This window comes from Nicotiana tabacum, chromosome 5 (genome assembly GCF_000715075.1).
Source record: "Nicotiana tabacum cultivar K326 chromosome 5, ASM71507v2, whole genome shotgun sequence".
NCBI lineage: Eukaryota > Viridiplantae > Streptophyta > Magnoliopsida > Solanales > Solanaceae > Nicotiana > Nicotiana tabacum.
The window spans coordinates 36,815,021-36,822,738 of NC_134084.1; the positions used below are offsets into that span (position 1 = coordinate 36,815,021).

Consider the following 7,718-nt stretch of genomic DNA (forward strand, 5'->3'; position numbering starts at 1 on the left):
TAACTTTTGCTTACATCATGCATTGTATTAGAAATTTAATTACAAATCTAATTGTTTACCCTTAAAATAAATAACAATTGAATATATACGCAGCTAGACACAAATGGTCTAAGAACATCAAATAATCTATATATCTATATCTATCTATACTATATTATCTATCTATCTATATCTATATTATTATAAAAGCACGAATAATTTATGCTAAATTTTAAACGACTAAAATATCCCCGAATATTGATCGACTTTTATGCCATTAAATATTTGTATAATTTAAGGATCTAATGGTAAATTATCTAATGATAGAATTCTTTTTCGATTAAACTATACATATACCCGATCCTACAACGTTGGTCCTATTTGAATTAAAAAAGTGTGTCCATAATTTTCTTTCAAAGAATCGTTATTCTTAATTACACTTCTTTTATAATAAGGAATGTACTAAAATATACGCACGTACTAAAAGAAAATGTTAGGACTACATTCTGAAAATATCTATAACATTTTACAGAGTTGAAAATTCTTACTATCCTTTAAAGTCTTAATTTTTTGTTTATTTCACATAAAGCTAAAACTAAATTAAGTTAGTATCTTTTACCTAAATATTAGGAGCTACTACCTAATTCAAATAAATTGAGTTATTTTTTAAAATATTAAATAACAAAAAAACAATTAAATGATAATTTTTTAAAATATAAAATCTAATTTTAAAGGATAAAAAATAGGGGCAAATTTATATGAATATTTTTCTTTTACATGATAATAAAGTGGTTTTAAATAGTACAGATGAGATTGGCTCTTTAATTTATTTATTCTTACTTTAGTATGACTAATTGATTCATTTACAAATTTTTCAAAAAAAAAAAATCTATTGATTAGGTTTTTGTTACAACCCATGTTTTACAACGTGAGTCAATTGATGTAAGCTCAAAAAGGATGAAATCCTTCTACAAGGAAAAGAAAGGTTTGCCGAAGTGTTAAGCAAGTTAAGATAAATATGAGACTTGTTAATCATGATTTAAATGAGTTTAAAACCATGATATGACTATATATGTGTTTGTATATGAAGTATAAAGTTTAAGAAAAATCGGATTTAAGTTGCGGAAAAACCGACTAAAAATTTGCCTTGTAATGGAGCTTTTTGAGTAATAAATTTCGTGTACTATATGAAATCTTTTTTGGACATATTATATACCAAATTGAAGGTCTTGGAATGTAGTTTCCAACGCTCTTAATTTTTCGCTCATACGACATCCGAATGAAAAGATATAAGCGTTTGAAAAAGGGCCAATGAGATGGTGCCAAGTAGCACCTGTTTGACTTTTCAACAAAATGGGATATTTACATCCCTTATCTCGTCTTTTTCCCCATTTTTCCGGAGAGCACGACCAAATAACACCCCTAACCTTCCCCTCAAGCTCTCCACAAGGGTTTCCAATAAGATTATTATCCGGGGCACGAAATCAAGTAGCGATAACATTAAAACGATCCCTACGACGTAAGTATCGCTATAATGCCTCTCTTTTTCTTTGTAGTTTGAGTTTTGGAAGATATTTAATATCTAAGAAAATGCCTTATTTCTTTATTTAAGCTTTCAAATATGAAGGAAGGTTGATAAATACATTTCGTAATAGCTAGAACTCACGGGACGGTGATCGGAAGCCGTGAGTTCGAATTATTCGCCTTGTTGTGGGCTATTTTTGGGATGTTTCGTGTAGCTCTTGGACTGTATATTTTTCTGCTATTTAATGGAATTTTTGGAGGATAAATGGTGTGGAGAAACACCACGTAATGTCAAAATGATGGATTAGTCATTCTTTGTAATATTTTCGGGGTGTTGGACACTACTATAGTCGTCGTTTTTGGTATGAATTGATTGGGGTGTGTTGGGCTGTTGTAATCTAAATATAACATGGATTTCGACTTGCATCCACTGTAGGAGGTAATTATAATGTGTTCCTACAAGCTCTTAAGGTTATCTTGGCATTGACTAAGTTAAATGGATGAACTAGACATGAACTAGTGTATAAAGTTGCCAATTAAAAATAATTGGAGTTGTGGATCATTTTCTTTGTTATGGATATATGGTATAAGGCTGGAATTATTGATGAATGACTTCATTATCATGTTAATGATACTATTAAGTTAGAGTAAAAATTCTATAAGGGATGATATGGGGTATACGAATTCCAATTGGAGCTTGTCGCTCGTCGTAAAATAGTTGTGACTTGTTGTTGTTTTATGGTGTCTTGTTATTAATAATTATGTATTGCTAGATTTCTCTAGTAATTGTTGTTGGTATATGGTATTGGTGTAGGCTCGTGTTACAAGGGAGATAATGCCCGAATTTATATAAACGAGCTACAAGTTTATGTTGCAGACTTAGCCTTTACTCAATATTGATTTTGAATCTCCTTATGCAGTGTTAGATTGAATTGAGTTGTTTGAAGAGTTGCTTGGGAGGTATTAAGGACTCAACGTGGTTAAGGTATGTTAAGGCACTTCTCTCTTTCTTTTGGCATGATCTAAAGTGAAATGAATACGCTATTTCATAACGGATCTACTCCTAGAAACTAAGGTTGCCCATGTTGTTCTTTCCTTATAAAGTTATTCTAAGCAAGTATGTATGATCCTTGAATCCTATAGAAGCTCATATTGATGGTATGATATCCATAATGTAAATCGAAGGTGCAACGACCTTAAGTCACTCCAAAAAATTTAGAACGTGATTCCATGAGTCTAACATGCATTATATATAGCATCTATTTTACTCTACTGAGTCGCGCTATAGTAGGCCGGGTACGACACCTATTATGCAACCACTGATCAGTTGGATTTACCGAGCTCCACGTGGCCAGGTACGATTCTATTAAGCCTTATGATGGTCGGGTACATTTTTATTGAGCCCTCTTTGAGGTCGGGAATGATATGATGATGATGATGATGATGCCTACAGAGGCGTATGTCTTTAAAAGTTTATGTATATATATGTATTATGCATTTCATGTCAGTAGCCCCCAGAGGCACGCAGATATTACAGGTTGTATCTCCTCTATCTCTCTTTATATTACTGTTATTGTTTATGCTTTCCTGCTTTACATACTCGGTACTTTATTTGTACTGACGTCCCTTTTGCCTGGGGACACTGCGTTTCATGCCCGCAGGTCCCAATTGATAGGATGACATTCCTCCGAGTAGGCTATCAGCTCAGCGGAGGTGTTGGTGCACTCCACTTGCTCCGGAGTTTCCTATTTGGTCAGTATGCTTTGGATATGTATTGATTGGTATGGCAGGGCCATGTCCCGACCTTTATGATTTTATGTACTCTTAGAGACTTGTAGATAGATGTCAGGTTTATGGATACTTGTATAGTCTTGTTGGCCTATGTGTTGAGTTTACAAATGGTCATGCCGGCCTTGTAGGCCCGTATGTCACATGTATAAGTTTGTATATCATGTTGGGTCGTCATATGTTAAGTATTCCCTTACGTTTTATTCTTGTTATCTCATGATGGGTTTCTGGCTCATTTACTCAAGATAGTATAATAAGAAAGATATGTTATGCTGGTACTCGGTTGAGTAAGGCACTGGGTGCCCGTCGTTGCCCTTCGATTTGGGTCGTGACAGAAGTGGTATCAGACCAGTTCTGTCCTAGGGAGTCTACAAGTCGTGTCTAGTAGAATCTTGTTTATGGGTGTGTTGTGCACCACACTTATAAGCAAGAGGCTACAAGGCATTTAGGACTATCACTCTTTCTTCTTACTCTAGATCGTATTGTAGAGCTCAATTGTAAGAATTCAAACTTCTAAATTCTATTGTATTCTTAATACAACGATACCTCATCCAAATAGATAGTTGGTATGAGATTGAATGTGGTTGTGGAAGAGTTGAGTCAGAGGAACTCGATTTTGCATCATGCTTATGACGAGCAAATGTGGGGTCTTCAACTGATCATGTGTGTATTAAGATGTGTAAGCTTCTTGATAAGGAGTCATAAGGCAAGAATATATATCCACTCGTATGGAAAAAAGGAATAAGAGAATCGGAAAGTAGACACAAGTTTCAGCGAGTAAAACAAGCAAGATGACGAAGTGTAAGAGGTACCTAGTTAATGAAGATTATCAGTATTTACAATTCAGACAGAGAAATATAAGTATTGGTGTTACCTTCAATATTAACGGTGATATATGCAATTGACCACACCCATCTCAGTTGTGCCCTATGGGAGCTAACAAATATAGTTTAAAAGAAGAAGGTGATATCAAGATTCAATTCGGGTTAGAGTAACCAAAAATTGTGGATGGATTGTTATCATTAACTAATGTATCCAAAGGATAGTGCAAATATGGTAATGGATCTCCTTGTGAGACACCTAGATGGTGAACTTTAGAATAGTACAATCAGTTATGAATACTAGAATATTCATAAATTTCAGAAGATAGGTAGTGGGATCCTATAAGGGAAAAATATTTCCCTTAGTATGACTCCAGCCCCGAGTAAAAAAAGGGAAGATCCGAAGATCCAGTGAGATAAAGCAAGGGGAGCTAAAAGTGAAAGAACATTTTGTTCAAGTTTCAGAATAAAGTGATAGACAAAAATAATATCCGGAGAATAAGAAGAGAGTAAATGAAGCATCATGAGTAAGATATGATATATGGGTGATAACAGTAAATCAAAATATGACACGATGATAGAGTCTATAGTCGAGTGGAGGAAAATACAAGAGGTGACAGGTCTTGAGACAATAAATGAGTATAGGCCATAAAGTCATATCCTTATTTCGAGAATGAGTTGGTGACTTCAATGTGATTACCAGGAGGAAAGGTTAGACCCCAGAGTAGTAGAAATTAGTATGGGCTGGTGAACAAGATAAACTAAACATGAATTAGGGACTGAAGGATTTTATAATAGTTGATATCATGTGAATTTCAGAGATAACATTCCGACATTAATGTAATGGACAATAAAAGAATAACCTTTAAGGTTCATTTAGGAAGATGCTTCCCTAAAGCAAGCATGCGGAGCAAAGTTAAGCTTAAGGGACTAAGTGTGCCAGTTACATTAAGTGTCACCCTTGTGCGTAATAAATTCAATTATCCCTGGTATAGAGAGGTTACCGCAAGACGAGTAAGATGTTAGTGAAGATGTGAAAAAATACCAAGATGAAGAGGTAACTATGGAATAGTAAATGAGGAACCTGTAAAAGGGTGAAAGGAATGAGATTGCATCTATTCAGATCCTATAGATATGATATGACTCCTGAACATTATGCAAGCATGACGCTGGAGAGAAGCAGTAAGGGATACGCACCCGATGATATTGATAAATAAGTGCAACTGAACACTTGATACATAAGGAGCCAGTGCGAGAGGTAACTTAAGACAAAATAAATAACTAAAGAGAGATTACATAGAATATAGATATGAGAATGGACCAATGAGTGGTTTGTAGTTGATTTAGGAAGAGCCGAGTTATGGCTATACAAGGGGTTATAAGCAAATCAGCAGATAATGCAAGATAAACGTAGTGAATCCTAATCTAGTAACTTTAGTCTCGCAGATATGATGTCGTAACCTTGAGAAATATTTAGCTAGGAGTTGGGTTACTAAAGGTACCGTATAAGTGTTATGAAAATAATGGAGAGTGCCACCAAGGAGACAATCAAAATCTGAGTTTAGAAGTAACCCTACGAGCACAAGGGCATGAAGGTATGTAACTAAGGATGTTTGTAGGCGAGTAAGAACATCGAAAATTCCTTCGGGTAACAGTATAACAAGATCGTAACTTTACAAGATCCAGAAGGTCTCCTTAAGTACTACAAAGAAAGACTAGCTGAGGAAATAAGGAAGAAGGCTTCAACTTAAGCATAACGATATAAAGAAGAAATGGTCTTGTAACAATAGTCTCACTATAATATGGTATACACTCCATAAGAAAGTGGCACATATCGTGACTAATGAACGGGAAGTCAAAAGTGATATTTGAGATCATATGAGTTATAGAAAATTCAAGTATTGGTGGGCAATAAGATAAGCCAAGTATTCATGCAACAAGTGGCATAACGACCAGGAAAAGTTATTCCTTACATTTAAAGAACACTGAGAAGGCACGAAAGGAATTATTCAATCAATGATCCATAGTTAATTACGTTGTGAATGCACTTAAGACTTCAGAGTTATATCCATGCAGCATATATGTTGACATTCATACAGCTACAGGAGACTCTGGTATAAGTTAAAAGAAAGAATTAAGTCCACGTCACCTATAAAGGCTTGAATTGTTAGAAGATTATACCATGGATGCTACATAGAGTCCGTGAAAGGCTAATGTAATAGCTAATACCCTAAGCTGAAGATTGGAAGATAGCCTAAGCTTAATTAAAGTCTGAGAAGGAAGAGGAAGCTCGAAAGTTACATCATGAGTCCGATTGTTAGACCCAGATGATTATAGAAATCGTGACTCAAACCATAGCAGGAACACTTTTAATAGCAAAGGTATAAAAGAGATAGTACAACAATCATATTCTATAAAAGCTCTACGATAAAGCAATTAGAAGAGTACCAGCCTCATAAGACGTTAATACGAAGCTCCCACTAGATTGTGTATGCACCAGGGTTGCAAGTATTACAGTAGAGCTTTAAGGTATGGATGTGAATTCCACCAATGTAGAATGGAGGTTATGAAATCGATAGAAGATACGGTGCGAGATTTAAAGGTAAGTATGGTAAATGTGAGTGAGAAGGTGACAATAATATTCAAGGTCTAATGATTAAACTCATCAAAACAAGAGAGCTGATGCTTTCCATGAGCTATAGAAAGCTCGGTACACTCTGAATAAACTCAGAGGAGTCTAAGAACATGAGCAATTAGAAGAGATGGAATACTATCATAGTAGTAGAATAAGGGTGTAATTGTGATAGTTAAGAGAATGACGTTTGGGCCTTCGATTGAGTAATGATTTAAAGAAAAGGGATTTCATGGATGGTACGGTATTAGAATGCCCCCGTAAGATGAATACGTTGGGATGTTATGAAAATGCAGTTATTGAAGTATAATATCGTCCCCAGGTGCATCAAGAAAATCACTTCAGATGTTCCCCGATGAGACGTGAGCCTTAGTGACAATGTATTACATCCGAGGCGATGGTTGGAGTTAGTGAAAGACTATGATGTTTATATTTTATATCATCCAGGGAAGGCGAATGTAGTAGTCAACGCCCTCAATCGTAGATCTATGTTTAGCCTATCATATTTACAGGCATAGAAGAGTGAGATAGCTTGTGAGATTCATCTGCTAGCTAATCTTGGAATTCGATTACTAGATGCAGGTGGTACCAGAGTTACTACTTAGGACATGGAAACCTCCTCTTTAGTAACTGAAGTGAAGGAATGCCAGTATGAAGATCATGTGCTAGATCATTATATAGAACAACCCCTCAAAAGAAGAAGATACTATTTGAGAATACAAGAGATGGAGTCCTCAGATATCGAGGTTGATTATATGTTCCTAATGTGGCAGGGTGAGATGGAGTCCTCAGATATTAAGGTCGATTATATGTTCCTAATGTGGCAGGGTTGCGCCGGCAGGTTATAGGACAAGAAATGAGAAAGTAACCTAGAATTGTGTAGCACACCTCGGTAATAATACCAAGGCTATAAAACGAAATATAGCAATAGTCGTACATTCAGCAAAGTACCAAGCGAAGAGCTTAAATATACC

General features: G+C 35.4%; 1 long non-coding RNA gene across 2 annotated transcripts; it reads left to right on the forward strand.

Moving 5' to 3' along the window:
* The first annotated feature begins 1,370 nt into the window (after positions 1-1,370).
* Positions 1,371-3,494, forward strand: LOC142180597 (uncharacterized). 2 transcript variants are annotated; one of them, XR_012709204.1, is made up of 4 exons: positions 1,371-1,498; positions 2,424-2,488; positions 2,792-2,858; positions 3,165-3,494. It is a non-coding gene; the product is annotated as an uncharacterized LOC142180597 (long non-coding RNA). The 2 variants fall into 2 exon arrangements; XR_012709203.1 differs by having other exon boundaries at positions 2,795-2,858.
* The last annotated feature ends 4,224 nt before the right edge of the window (positions 3,495-7,718 follow it).